Source organism: Arachis hypogaea, chromosome 20 (genome assembly GCF_003086295.3).
Source record: "Arachis hypogaea cultivar Tifrunner chromosome 20, arahy.Tifrunner.gnm2.J5K5, whole genome shotgun sequence".
Taxonomy (NCBI): domain Eukaryota; kingdom Viridiplantae; phylum Streptophyta; class Magnoliopsida; order Fabales; family Fabaceae; genus Arachis; species Arachis hypogaea.
The window spans coordinates 20,522,530-20,538,756 of NC_092055.1; the positions used below are offsets into that span (position 1 = coordinate 20,522,530).

At 41.2% G+C, this 16,227-nt stretch overlaps 1 non-coding gene across 1 annotated transcript; it reads right to left on the reverse strand.

Moving 5' to 3' along the window:
- On the reverse strand, positions 1-108 carry LOC112788626 (small nucleolar RNA R71). The gene has a single exon (XR_003195984.1). It is a non-coding gene; the product is annotated as a small nucleolar RNA R71 (small nucleolar RNA).
- Positions 109-16,227: the final 16,119 nt, after the last annotated feature.

Genomic DNA, 16,227 nt, shown 5'->3' on the forward strand with positions numbered 1-16,227 from the left:
AAGCTTAGAGTGGATGTTCACACCTTCAGACAGAAAGAAGGTGAATCCCTCTATGAAGCTTGGGAGAGATACAAAGGACTGACCAAAAAGTGTCCTTCTGACATGCTTTCAGAATGGACCATCCTGGACATATTCTATGATGGTCTGTCTGAATTAGCTAAAATGTCATTGGATACTTCTGCAGGTGGATCCATTCACCTAAAGAAAACGCCTGCAAAAGCTCAAGAACTCATTGACATGGTTGCTAATAACCAGTTTATGTACACTTCTGAGAGGAATCCTGTGAGTAATGGAACGCCTCAGAAGAAGGGAGTTCTTGAAATTGATACTCTGAATGCCATATTGGCTCAGAATAAAATATTGACTCAGCAAGTCAATATGATTTCTTAGAGTCTGAATGGAATGCAAGCTGCATCCAACAGTACTCAAGAGGCATCTTCTGAAGAAGAAGCTTATGATCCTGAAAACCCTGCAATAGCAAAGGTGAATTATATGGGTGAACCTTATGGAAACACCTATAATCCCTCATGGAGAAATCACCCAAATCTCTCATGGAAGGATCAACAAAAGCCTCAACAAGGCTTTAATAATGGTGGAAGAAATATGTTTAACAATAGTAAACCTTTTCCATCATCCACTCAGCAACAGACAGAGAACTCTGAACAAAATATCTCTAATTTAGCAAACTTAGTCTCTGATCTATCTAATGCCACTGTAAGTTTCATGAATGAAACAAGGTCCTCCATTAGAAATTTGGAGGCACAAGTGGGCCAGCTGAGTAAAAGGATCACTGAAATCCCTCCTAGTACTCTCCCAAGCAATACAGAAGAAAATCCAAAAGGAGAGTGCAAGGCCATTGACATAGTCAACACGGCCGAACCTGGAAAGGAAGGGGAGGACGTAAATCCCAAGGAGGAAGACCTCCTGGGACGTCCAGTGATCAATAAGGAGTTTTCCTTTGAGGAACCAAAGGAATCTGAGGCTCATCTAGAGACCATAGAGATTCCATTGAACCTCCTTATGCCATTCATGAGCTCTGATGAGTATTCCTCTTCTGAAGAGAATGAGGATGTTACTGAAGAGCAAGTTGCCAAGTACCTTGGTGCAATCATGAAGCTGAATACCAAATTATTTGGTATTGAGACTTGGGAAGATGAACCTCCCTTGTTCATCAATGAACTAAGTGATTTGGATCAACTGACATTACCTCAGAAGAAATAGGATCCTGGAAAGTTCTTAATACCTTGTACCATAGGCACCATGATCTTTGAAAAGGCTCTGTGTGACCTTGGTTCAGGGATAAACCTCATGCCCCTCTCTGTAATGGAGAAATCGGGAATCTTTGAGGTGCAAGCTGCTAAAATTTCATTAGAGATGGCAGACAACTCAAGAAAAGAGGCTTATGGACAAGTAGAGGACGTGTTAGTAAAGGTTGAAGGCCTTTACATCTCTGCTGATTTCATAATCCTGGATACTGGGAAGGATGAGGATGAATCCATCATTCTTGGAAGACCCTTCCTAGCCACAGCAAGAGCTGTGATTGATGTTAACAGAGGTGAACTAGTCCTTCAATTGAATGAGGACCCCCTTGAGTTTAAAACTCAAGGACATCCTTCTGTAAACATGGAGAGGAAGAATAAAAAGCTTCTCTCAAAACAGAGTCAACCAGAGCCCCCACAGTCAAACTCTAAGTTTAGTGTTGGGAGGCCACAACCAAACTCTAAGTTTGGTGTTGAACTCCCATATCAAAACTTTAAGTTTGGTGTTGGAAAGTCTCAACAATGCTCTGAACATCTGTGAGGAGGCTCCATGAGAGCCCACTGTCAAGCTATTGACATTAAAGAAGTGCTTGTTGGGAGGCAACCCAATTTTTATTTATCTAATTTTATTTTTCTTGTTCTCTCATGTTTTATTAGGTTCATGATCATGTGGAGTCACAAAATAAATATAAAAATTGAAAACGGAATAAAAAAATAGCAGAAGAAAAATTACATCCTGGAGGAAGACCTTACTGGCGTTTAAACGCCAGTAAGAAGCATCTGGCTGGCGTTCAACGCCAGAAGAGAGCATGGTTCTGGCGCTGAACGCCCAAAATGGGTAGCATCTGGGCGTTTGAACGCCAGAATTGCACCCTGGAGAAGAGCTGGCGCTAAACGCCCATAACAAGCATGGTTCTGGCGTTCAACGCCAGAAATGGGTAACAAATGGGCGTTCAACGCCCAGAACAAGCACCAATCTGGCGTTGAACACCCAGAGTTGTGTGCAAGGGCATTTTGCATGCCTAATTTGGTGCAAGGTTGTAAATCCTTGAACACCTCAGGATCTGTGGACCCCACAGGATCCCCACCTACCTCCACTCACTTCTTCTCACCCTCTCTCTCTCCATTCATGATCATCCCTTCTGTTTTCCATTTACCACTCACATCCATACACCCCACCTACCTTCAAAATTCAAAATCTCTTTCCCACCCAATCCCACCCATATGGCCGAATACACACATCCCTCCATCTCCTCCATATCTTCTTCTTCTTCATCTATTCTTTCTTCTCTTGCTCGAGGGCGAGCAATATTCTAAGTTTGGTGTGGTAAAAGCATAAGCTTTTTGTTTTTCCATTACCATTAATGGCACCTAAGGCCAGAGAAACCTTAAGAAAGAGAAAAGGGAAGGCAATTGCTTCTACCTCTGAGCCATGGGAGATGGAAAGATTCATCTCACAAGCCCATCACTTAGAAAAGGATGGAGCAAACAAGAGAGCCTATTCATGGAGCTCAAGAAACACATGAGGAAGCTCACCATCAAGAAATCCCTGAGATACCTCAGGGGATACATTTTCCTCCACACAATTATTGGAAGCAACTAAGGGTGGAACATCAAGAGCACTCCATCATCTTTCATGAAATTAGAGAAGATCAAAAAGCAATGAGGGAGGAGCAACAAAGACAAGGAAGAGACATAGAAGAGCTCAAGGACATCATTGGTTCCTCAAGAAGGAAACGCCATCATCACTAAGGTGGACTCATTCATTGTTCTTAAATTCTCTGTTTTTTGTTTTCTTTATGTTAAGTGCTTATCCATGTTTGTGTCTTATTACATGATCATTAGTATTTAGTAACTTTGTCTTAAAGTTATGAATGTCCTATGAATCCATCACCTCTCTTAAATAAAAAATATTTTAATTCAAAAGAACAAGAAGTACATGAGTTTCGAATTTATCCTTGAACTTAGTTTAATTATATTGATGTGGTGACAATGCTTCTTGTTTTCTGAATGAATGCCTGAACAGTGCATATGTCTTTTGAAGTTGTTGTTTAAGAATGTTAAATATGTTGGCTCTTGAAAGAATGATGATAAGGAGACATGTTATTTGATAATCTGAAAAATCATAAAAATAATTCTTGAAGCAAGAAAAAGCAGCAAAGAACAAAGCTTGCAGAAAAAAAAATAGCGAAAAAAATAGAAAGAAAAAGAAAAAGCAAGCAGAAAAAGCCAAAAGCTCTTAAAACCAAGAGGCAAGAGCAAAAAGCAAATAACCCTTAAAACCAAAAGGCAAGGATAAATAAAAAGGATCCAAAGGCTTTGAGCATCAGTGGATAGGAGGGCCTAAAGGAATAAAATCCTGGCCTAAGCAGCTAAACCAAGCTGTCCCTAACCATGTGCTTGTGGCGTGAAGGTGTCAAGTGAAAACTTGAGACTGAGCGGTTAAAGTTAAGGTCCAAAGCAAAAGAAGAGTGTGCTTAAGAACCCTGGACACCTCTAATTAGGGACTTTAGCAAAGCTGAGTCACAATCTGAAAAGGTTCACCCAATTATGTGTCTGTGGCATTTATGTATCCGGTGGTAATACTGGAAAACAAAGTGCTTAGGGCCACGGCCAAGACTCATAAAATAGCTGTGTTCAAGAATCATCATACTGAACTAGGAGAATCAATAACACTATCTGAACTCTGAGTTCCTATAGATGCCAATCATTCTGAACTTCAATGGATAAAGTGAGATGCCAAAACTATTCAAGAGGCAAAAAGCTACAAGTCCCGCTCATCTGATTGGAGCTATGTTTCATTGATAGTTTGGAATTTATAGTATATTCTCTTCTTTTTATCCTATTTGATTTTCGGTTGCTTGGGGACAAGCAACAATTTAAGTTTGGTGTTGTGATGAGCGGATAATTTATACGCTTTTTGGCATTGTTTTTAGTAGAATCTAGTTACTTTTAGGGATGTTTTCATTAATTTAAGGACTGCTGATGCTGTTGGATTCTGACCTCCCTGAACTCAAAATAGATTTTCTAGAGCTACAGAACTCAAAATGGCGCGCTTCCAATTGCGTTGGAAAGTAGACATCCAGGGCTTTCCAGCAATATATAATGGTCCATACTTTGGCCGAGTTTAGACGACGTAAAAGGGCGTTGAACACCAGTTCTACGCTGCTGTCTGGAGTTAAACGCCAGAAACACGTCACAAGCCAGAGTTGAACGCCAGAAATACGTTACAAACTGGCGTTCAACTCCAAGATTGACCTCTACACGTGTAACATTCAAGTTCAGCCCAAGCACACACCAAGTGGGCCCCGGAAGTAGATTTATGCATTAATTACTTACTTATGTGAACCCTAGTAACTAGTTTAGTATAAATAGGACTTTTCACTATCGTATTAGACATCTTTTGATCAATTTTAGATCTCTAGACCTCCATGGGAGGCTGGCCACTCGGCCATGCTTACCCTATATTCACTTATGTATTTTTCTACGGTAGAGTTTCTGCACTCCATAGATTAAGGTGTGGAGCTCTGCTGTTCCTCAAAGATTAATGCAAAGTACTACTGTTTTTCTATTCAATTCAACTTATTCCGCTTCTAAGATATTCATTTGCACTTCAACCTGAATGTGATGAACGTGACAATCATCATCATTCCCCCACGAACGCGTGCCTGACAACCACTTCCGTTCCACCTTAGATTGAATGAGTATCTCTTGGATCTCTTAATCAGAATCTTCGTGGTATAAGCTAGATTGATGGCGGCATTCTTGAGAGTTTGGAAAGTCTAAACCTTGTCTGTGGTATTCCGAGTAAGACTCTGGGATTGAATGACTGTGACGAACTTCAAACTCGCGAGTGCTGGACGTAGTGACAGACGAAAAAGGAGGGTGAATCCTATTCCAGTATGATCGAGAACCTCAGATGATTAGCCGTGCTGTGACAGAGCATTTGGACCATTTTCACAAGAGGATAAGATGCAGCCATTGGCAAGGGTGATGCCTCCAGACGATTAACCATGCAGTGACAGCGCATCGGACCATTTTCCAGAGAGGATTAAAAGTAGCCATTGACAACGGTGATGTCCTTACATAAAGCCAGCCATGGAAAGGAGTAAGATTGATTGGATGAAGACAGCAGGAAAGTAGAGGTCCAGAGGAACGAATGCATCTCTATACGCTTATCTGAAATTCTAACCAATGAATTACATAAGTATTTCTATCCTTATTTTCTATTTATTATTTATGTTCGAAAACTCCATAACTATTTTATATCCGCCTGACTGAGATTTACAAGGTGACCATAGCTTGCTTCATACCAACAATCTCCGTGGGATCGACCCTTACTCACGTAAGGTTTATTACTTGGACAACCTAGTGCACTTGCTGGTTAGTTGTATCAAAGTTGTGAATGAAAAAGGATTTATTAAGACGTGCGTACAGAGTTTCTGGCGCCGTTGCCTGAGATCACAGTTTTGTGCACCACACATCAAGAGGAGAAAGTTCCAACCTGGGGACTTAGTCCTCCTTTACAACTCTAGACTGAGGCTCATGCCAGGCAAGTTGAGATCAAAATGGAAATGTCCATATAGATTAGAGAAGGCTGAGCCATACGGAGTTTTCCACCTGAGTCATCCTTCAAGATATGAATTCATCAAAGTTAATGGACATCGCTTAAAGCTATATGATGGTGAGAAGGTGACGAAAAATAAGGAGTTAGAAATCTTCCTCTTGGAGGATCCACCCACAGCAGAAGACTGAGCTAGTGGAGCATCCAACTTAAGGACGTTAAAGCAAAGTGCTAGGTGGGAGACAACCCACCATGGTATGATCGTTCCTTTCTTTCTTCTTAGTTTTCTTTTTCTCTTTGCTAGAACATTTAGTTTGCATCTTCATTTGTATATTGCATAAAAAAAGGGGGGGCACGCGACACGTCTGCGTCGCAGGTGAGTACGAAAGAAAAGTAAATCGAACAGAAAGTCATGCGGGAGCGTGGCTGGAGGCGTGCCTTTGGCACAAATCACCCCCACGCGACCGCGTCGCTGACGCGTCCGCGTCGCTGACGCGTCCGTGTCAATTGGGAAAAATGCCTCCCACGCGTCCGCATCACCCATGCGGACGCGTGGCCTGAAATCAACGTCAAAAAGGGTGCATGGCCGAAAGTTATGCTGGAGTGGTGCTAGGCGCACAAGCCTTACCACGCGTCCGCGTCATATCCCAATATTGGCCACCCACGCGATCGCGTCCACCACGCGACCGCGTCACCCTAGAATTTGGCAACAATGAGTTTCGAACAGAGAGTTGTGCGAGCGCGAGGCTGCCCTCGCGCCAGTAGCACAAAACGAGTTACGCGTCCGCGTGACCGACGCGACCGCGTCGATTCATATCAGTGCAATTCGCGCGAACGCGTCCCCCACGCGTCTGCGTCGCTTGCGCCGCACAGCTTAACCTAATCTGCCAAAATATCTTATCTTTCTCTTCCCCAATTCCTACTTTTCCTTTTCCCTCCTTATTTCTTATTTCTTCCTTCTCCCTTCTTCCTTCTTTCTCACTTTCTACTTTCTCTCTCTCACCACCATTATCAAGGTTTTTCTTTTTCTTCTTCCTTCCTTACTTTTTTTTTTATATATTTTTCTTATTTTTATGTTTTCTTCTCCTTTTCTTTTTCTTTTTACTTGCATTATCCATGTTTTTCTTTTCTTTCTTTTTCTTTTAATTGGTGTTGGAAATTTATTAGGGTCATTATTGTTCTTTATTATATGCTTGTGGATTGTTGCAAACTTGTTTGGCAATTATATATTAATTTTTTAAGGGTTGCTTGCATGTTCAATTTATTATTTTCTTTAGCTTATTTACCATGCATGCTATGTGTTTGTGAAAATGCCCGTATGGCATTGTGCACTATTTTTAGATTTCTTTTAATCTATTACTCTATATGCTTGCTTTTTACAAAACTCTTTTTTATATTTTATTACTTAAATATAATTGTTAATACAAACAGATTGTTAGTATGACAGACTTGGTAATCTAACTTAGACATTGAATGCTTGATCTATGCTAAAATCATGCCTTTGCCTGCATGCCAATAAACACCTTACATTTATTTGTCATCATATGCACTTGCTATATTTCCATTGTTGTTTCTCACATGTAGTCATGACCATGTGTTAACATCATTCATCTTTTCATGTGCATTGATTACCACCTTTCCCGTTCTCTTCCTTGCTCTATCCCTTGACATTTTTACATACTTTCTCTTTTCTTTCTTTTAGGATGGCCACTAAGAAATGCAAGGAGAAAGCTACTCCCAAATCAACAGCAAGGAGAGGAACAAAAAGAGCATTAGTAGCAGAGCCATCTTCAACTGCAGTTAATCCCTCAACAAAAAGGATTAAGAGGATTATAAAGGTTGATCAAAAAGAGAAAGCCTTCCCAGCAAAGGACACTGCGCGATTTACCAATCGCTACTGTGAGCAGATGTTCCCCATCCTGGCAGAAAGGAGTTACAACAACGAATACCTTCTTATCCTCCCGACCCATATTGCTGAATTTGTTGAGCCGCAAATTGCACGAAGACAATGGGGTTTCCTACAGAGACAGCCACGGCAGGTTAATCTTTCCTGGGTAGTCGAGTTCTACCCCAACTTCCACCTGCCGACCCTGCAGTTTGTCTATGTCCGTCATAAATAAATCCCCATTACAGAAGAGGCCATTCAACGAACTTTAGATCTTCCCCCTACTCCAGAAGGACTGGACGCATTTCAAGATGCCGCACTCAAGCGCCAGATGTACCAATTTGACTGGGACGCTGTTCTCAGAGTTATCGCGCTACCTGGCAGCAGATGGATCTATGGATACCATCGTTCCCATCCTAAGGGAATATTGGCTTCTGCACTTACCTTGGAGGCTCGCGTATGGGCACAGATTATGTCCCATTACGTCTTTCCGAGCACCCACGAGTCCTCCTTCACTGCAGACATGGCCGTTCTACTATGGTGCATCATTACAGACCAGCCTCTGAACCTACCAAGACACATCCGGAATGCAATGGGACACCTACAGATTGTGGGTAACTTACCTTTTCCCGCCTTAGTTTCAGATCTCGTCTCAGCAGCCGGAGTCTCCTACAGAGCTGGAGACACCAAAGCCATGCTCCCACGGGATGATCAGTACGTCCCTAACGGGAAATATATTAGACTTCCAACAGCCACTACAAGCCAGCCTACTGAACCGGCTGAAGACATTCCTCCTTCAACACCACAAGCACCTACAACAAACCAACTGCTCCATCAGATACTTGAAAGGTTGGATCAGCAGGAACACAAAGCGAAGCTAAGAGAGCACCGTAACAAGCGCCGATTCACATACCTCAAGGAGCTACTTAAAGGAAAATACAGAGACTCAGACACCCCGAACTCCACTTCTTTTACCAGCACAGGGAGCCATGATGGTCCCGACTGTGGAGATACTGCTTCCAGCCCACCTTTGTTCCTGACAGATGGCACCGAGGACGGTGCAAAGCCTTAAGTGTGGGGAGGTCGGTCAGTACCTGACTTCCGGAGGTAATTTATCTTCCCTAACACCAATAAAATAGGATAAATTGCATAGTAATAGGTTAGTTGCATGCATGTTCTACTTGATTGAAATGACAGTAAGTTTCTTCTAAGACCCTATTTTTAGAACAAAATTTCACTAATTTTAATAAAAACTTTTATGTTAAATTTGCTTGAAGTTGTATTTGAAACATGATTTTTGAGCTAAAGAACACACAACCTGTGAGACTTTGAGCCTAAACACATGGTTACATTATTTAACCATAAATATTTTATTCTTGTGTGTTTACTTCTCTATGATTGTAATCTATATTTTGTTTCATCCTATATGTCCAATGTTTAATATATTTATATGCTTGCATATGATTGAGGCCATTATTTTCTTAGCTCACTTATCCAAATTAAGCCTAACCCTTAAGTTACCTTTGTTAGCCACTTTGAGCCTTTAAATCCCATTTGTTCTTTATTTTACCACATTACTAGTCTTAAGCGAAAAAATAATTATATATCCCAATTGAATCTTTGGTTAGATTGAGGTAGAATTGTGTGTTAATTGAGTATGGGAAGATTGTGGGAACAAAAGATAATAAGGAAATGTGTCATGATAATATAATGGGAATTTGGGTACCTACTCATGTGAAACTGTAAAAGAAAAATTAAAAATCTATGTACATTGATAAGCTGTGTTTATATAAAAAAATCCAAAAATATTCAATAAATAAATAAGGGGACAAAATTACCCCAATGCTAAGTTAAAATTCAAGGATCAATGCATATATGATAAAATTAAAATAAAAGTTGATACATGAGTATGGAATGTGAAAGAAAAAAATTTTGGGTAGCTAGGTGTGAAATTTAAGTTATAAAGAAAATATATGTGTGTTAGGTGAAAGCTTGGGTTAATTAAAGATTCAATTTATAAGCTTACTTAGCCATATATGTACCCTTACCCTAACTTTGGCCCCATTACAACCTTGAAAAGACCTCATGATGTTTGCATTGGTATATTAAATGTTGTTGATTGGTTAAGAGAAGAACAAAAATTAGAAAGCATGATTAGAGAAGGATAGAGTGATTACCCTATACACTAGAGAGACTAGAATGCACATACATCATCAGTGAGGGTTCAATGCTTAATTTCTATATTCCCTGCTTTCATGAGCTACCTTCTTGCATTTTTATCTGTTGCTACTGTATAAGAATTGAATTAGTGGAATTTGATTTGTGATTATCTTGAAGAGCTTATTTACTTTTGACCAAGTGGACAAGAATCATATAGTTGCATTCACATATATAGGTTGCATTGCATTGCATGAATTTTACATGTTCCTACTCATTTATTTTATCTCCTTCAACTAAGCATGAGGACATGCTAATGTCTAAGTGTGGGGAGGTTGATAAACCATTATTTTATGGTTTATATTGTATTTAATTGTGTGGATTTATCAAACCTTTACCCACTTATTCATATGATTAGCATGTATTTACAATTCCTTCCCAAAAATTACTCCATGATTGAAAACTTGCTTCCTAGAGACTTTTTAATTATGTATTTTAATTCTCCTTTATTCCATTCGATACAGTGACCCATGTGTTAAGTGTTTCAGGCTTTATAGGGCATGAATGACTTGGAAATTGGAGAGGAGGCTTGCAAAAATGGAAGGAACACAAGAAATTGAGGAGATGGCCAGCGAGAAGTGACGCAGATGCATGGCTCACGTGACCGCGCGAAATAGAGGAAATTGCAGTGACGCGCTCGCATGCCTGACGCGGACGCATGGATTGGAAACTGCACAATTGACACGAATGCGTGGACGACACGCACGCGTGGCAAGGCAAAATGCTGGATGACGCGAACGCCTGGATGACGCGATCGCGTGACGTGCGTGATCTGTAGAATCTGCAGAATTCGCTGGGGGCGATTTTGGGCCCTGTTTTAACCCAGTTCTCGGCCCAGAAAAGTAGATAAGAGCCAGGGAACATGCAGAGACCAAGAACAACATTCATTCCGCATAATTTTAGTTTTTAGATCTGATTTTACTCCTCCTCTAGGTTTTCTCTCTACACATTCATAGTTCTTAGGATTTCGTTTTTATTGTTTTTTTTGGATTGGGATATTGAGAAGAGTTATTACCTCCGTCAAGACTTCATCATTCTAGTTTGTTTCCTTACTTGTTACTTACTCTTTCATATCCTTAATTATTCAGAGTTACTATTGGATTATTTTTAGAATTTATTAATACAAGAATTATTTTTATTTTTAATTGGTCTCTTTGATTATTATTATTTATCATGTCTCTCTTTATTTTTCTTCCTTATTTTGTGAAATTTACATTCATAATGAGCGAGTAGTTCCATAACTTGATTGGGAGATGATTAAAAGGAGAACCTTGAGTTGGAACACTCAAGAGAAAAATTGTAATTGGGTTTAGTGTTGGATCGCCCTCTAGTCACTGATACTAGTCCTTCCCAAGGGAGAGGATTAGGACTTGTGAATAGAAATTGCCTTCCAACTTACTTGATTTTCCTCTACCTAGTAAAGGATAACTAAGCAGAACAACCTTCAATTATCACTTTTATCTTGGGAGAACTCCATCAAGGATAGGGCTTCCAACTAATCTACTCCCGGTCAAGATTTTTATTTAAATTACATAAATTCTCTGATTTAATTTCCTGTTTATCAACTTAAACCATTTTAGAAAACATCTGATTAATAAAATAGCACACCTTTCTGTAACTCGTTGGGAGACGACCTGGGACTCATACTCCCAGTATTTTAATTCTAATTTTGTGACAACCCTTCTAAATTGATAAGCGGATTTTCGGTTGGTTAAGAACTGTACTTGCAACGTATCTCTTAAAATAAATTCTTAACTCGCCAATTTCCGCCACGTCAAGCCCCAATCCCTTGGTGACTCAATCTATCAGATCTTGATCAATAGCCAATTTCTTGGTCTAATTGCTCATGAAGAGAGATATGCTTGGTCCCTGATTATACCACACATCATTATAGGTCCAAGTAGAGGGAGGATTATATGTCACATATCCAAACACCAAAACCCAGATTCTACTCAAGTGTGAGAAGGGATTTCAAGCATGGTTTCATGTTTCCTTTCCCAAGGTTCCCATGAAACCCAATTGCATTCAATCTCTTTCCCAAGATAATTGAATACTAAGCATTAAGAACAAAATTCCTTGTAGCAAATCAAAGAGAAGATGAAGAGAAGAAGAATTTCACTATTATCAATCCATCAAGTACAACAGAGCTCCCTCTCTCAATGAGAGGGAAGTTAGCTACTCATAGCTCAAAAAGTACTCAAAAGTGAAGTGTAAAAGTGGATCTAAAACTGACTGCTTAAACCCCTTTCTTCAGTACTCCTTGGGGGTATTTATACTACTCCTAGTAAAATAAAAGAATTACAAAAATGAAAAAGGAAAATTACATTTTGGAGGGAAAAGAAAACACTCAATTGGCGTGTGGCTGGCGCTTTTCTGGCGTGTCACGTGCCCTTCATTTCTAGCTTGGCGTGCCACGCCCAATCCTTCAAGTGACATGCTCGTCCCTCTAACAACCTTGGCATGCCAGCCTTCGAACTCAAGTGGCACGCCATAGTGGAATTCTTGTGTTGGTGTGCCACGCCTTCGAACTCAAGTGGCACGCCCCTTGCCTTTCTCACTTCTCTTTGCCTCTGGAAACTTGAACTGGCGTGCCACGCCCAAGGTCTGGCGTGCCACGCCCTTGCTCTATGCTTGGCTAGGCTTCTCTGGAAAGTTGAACTAGCGTGGCACGCCCAGGGTCTGGCGTGCCATGCCCCTTTTGTGAGTGAGTAGTTCCTCTGTTTGGCGTGCCACGCCACGAACCCAAGTGGCACGCCCCAATGCTTCTTTGCTCTCTGAATGACACTGGCGTGCCATGCTTGGTTGCTCAAGTGGCATGCCTAAGTGAAGAATGGTGAGTGGCGTGCCACGCCTTCAATACTAAGTGGCACACCCCATGTAATTGGCCTCCTTTATCCTCTTTGGAAACTTATACCAGCGTGCCACGCCTAAAGACTGGCGTGCCACGCTCATGATCTTATCTTGGTTCCAGTAGTTGGCGTGCCACGCCTCAGCCTTCAAGTGGCACGCTATAGTGACATGCTTGGGTTGGCGTGCCACGCCTTCGATACCAAGTGGCACGCCCAGTCCTTACTTTTGTTATCTCTATACATTGGAGTGCCACGCCTGGTTGCTCAAGTGGCACGCCCAATCTTCAATTGCCTTCAGCCCCTTCTCTGGATTGTTGTACCAGCGTGCCACGTCATGCTGCTCAAGTGGCACACCCATGGATTTGTGAACTCTTCAAGCTTGGCGTGCCACGCCTGGGTTCTCAAGTGGCACGCCCAAGTGACTTCTTGGGGCTGGCGTGCCACGCCTTCGACACCAAGTGGCACGCCATAGTGAAGGTTCTTCTTGGAATGGTGAGTTGGCGTGCCACGCCCCTTTGCTCAAGTGGCACGCCCATAGTAGTTGATGAGTCAGGCGTGCCACGCCCAGCCTGGCGTGCCACGCTCCTTTTGTGTCCTCCATTGTAGCTCTCTGGAAAAATGTATTAGCGTGCCACGCCCAGTCCTTGGCGTGCCACGCCCACATGCATGCTTGGACTTCTTCTCTGGACTTTAGTACTGGCATGCCACGCCCAGCTCCTGGCGTGCCACGCCAGTGCATTTTTGTGGCGTTTGCTCCCAAGTGGCATGCCAGTTTCATACGCCCAGCTTCTTGCTTGTCTTCTACCCATTTTTGATGCCTTCTTCACCTGAAATTCAGCACAACTCATTTCAAAGTAGTGTACCATAATATTCATCAAATAATGCATGAATTTTACTGATCAAATGAGATTTATGCTCTTTTAGGTCTTTTTTATGCAAGAAAGAAGGGTAGATGATGCAAGTCATCACTCCTCGTGCCAAAGATTTGGTAATATATCCAAGAGGGATGAGATGCCTAAACAGATTATGCTTTTTTGTGAAATTTTTTATGTTTGGGGCATTGACTTAATGGGTCCATTTCCAAATTCTAATGGTTACTTTTATATACTATTAGCTATAGATTATGTTTCTAAATAGGTGGAAGCAATTCCTACCCGTACTGACGATGCTAAAACTATTGTTTTCTTTGTTAAAAACCATATTATTTTCTGTTTTGGATCACCACGAGCAATCATGAGCGATCAAGGCACTCACTTTTGTAACAGGAGACTAACAGGATTACTGAAAAGGCATGAGATAATTCACAAAGTAGCAACAGCTTACCATCCCCAAACCAATGGGCAAGCAGAAATCTCTAATAGAGAGATAAAGTATATTCTGGAAAAGATAGTAAAACCTCATAGGAAGGACTGGAGTGCCAGTCTACAAGATGCACTCTGGGCATATAGAACATCGTACAAGACACCCATTGGGATGAGCCCCTTCCGCTTAGTATACGGAAAGGCTTGCCACCTTCCAGTAGAGGTGGAACACAAGGCTTTCTGGGCTGTGAGGGAGTGCAACATGAATCTTGAGAAAGCTGGTGCTAAAAGGAAGCTGCAACTAGCAGAACTGGAGAATCTTCGCCTAGAAGCATATGACAACTCCAGGAGATACAAAGAAAATATGAAGGCTGTTCATGACAAGCATATAAAAATGAGAGAATTCAGACCAGGGGAGTTAGTTCTTCTTTATAACTCCAGACTGAGGCTTATGCCAAGCAAACTGAGATCAAGATGAGAAGGTCCATAAAGAGTAGAAAAGGCAGAGCCATAGGGAGTTTTCCACCTGTGTCACCCTTCTAGCTCCAAATTCTTAAAGGTCAATGGACATCGCCTGAAGCTTTATCACGGTGAGAAGATGAAGAATAACAAAGAACTAGAGGTTTTCCTCTTGGAAGACCCACCAACAGAAGCAGAATGAGCCTAACGAGCGTCCAACTTAAGGACGTAAAAGCAAAGTGCTAGGTGGGAGACAACCCACCATGGTATGATCGTTCCGTTTCAGCCTTAGATTTATTTCACTTTATTTCTCTTTTCATGGTGTTAATGACTCTTCTTATAGTTACTGCATATAGTCTGCATTCACGTTTGCATTAGCATTCTGCATTTCTTAAAAAAAAAAAAAAAAACCCGTGCCCCACGCGGCAGCGTCGCTGACGCGTTCGCGTCACAAGTGCATTAGGACGAAAAGAAAAGTCAACAGAAAGTCACGCGAAAGCGTGACTGGAGGCGCGCCTTAGGCACAACCATGCCCACGCGTCCGCGTCATTCTGCAAAAGAGCCTCCCACGCATCCGCGTCACCCACGCGAACGCGTGTCCCAAAAATTTGACGTAAAAGAGGTGTATGGCAGCAAGTTATGATGGAGCTGGGCTGGAATGATGCTGGAAGCACCAACCCCCCATCACGCGACCGCGTGCCCCATACGGCCAGGTAGTTTTCAAAATATGGCCATTCACGCGATCGCGTCACCCTAAAATTTGGCAAAATGGGTTTGAAACAGGGAGTTGCGCGAACGCATGGCTGCCCTCGCGCAATTCGCATAAATCAAGTCACGCGACCGCGTGACCCACGCGTCCGCGTCACCTGATAATTATCACACACCACGCGACCACGTGACTCACGCGTCCGCGTCACATATGGCGCACAGATTATCCACATCAGCCAAAATATCTTATCTTTTCTTCCCCAAATCCTAATTTTTCTTTTCCCTTATTATTTCTTTCTTCCCCCTTCTTCCTTCTCTGCCCATTCTCACTTTTTACTTTCTCCTCCCTTATTTTTCACATCCATTATCAAAGTTCTTTTCTTTCTTTCTTTACTTTTTACTTTTTCTTTATTATTTTTATTTATGTTTTCTTTTTTTCTTTTCACTTTTATTATCTATATTTTCTTTTCTTTCTTTTTCTTTTATTCCTTTAATCGGTGTTAGAAAATTATTTTGGGTCATTATTGTCTATATTTTGCTTGTGAATTATTGTGGAATTATTTGACAATTATATATTACTTTTCATAAGGGTTGCTTGCATGTTCAAATTCACTACTTTCAATAACATATTCACCATGCATGCTAGGTGTTTGTGAAAACGCCCGTATGACATTGTGCATTATTTTAAATTATTCTATTCTACTACTTTAATGCCTGTTTTTCACAAAACCCCTTTTATATTTTATTAATTAAATATAATTGTCAATACAAACAGATTATTAGTTTGAAAGACTTGGTAATCTAACTTGGACATTGAATGCTTGATCTATGCTACTCATACCTTTGCCGGCATGCCAATAAACATCTTGCATTTAATTGCCATCACATGCACTTGCTATATTACCTTTGATGAACTTTTCACATGTAGTCTAGACCATGTGTTAACGACATCCTTCTTTACCGTGCATTGATTATCACCCATAAT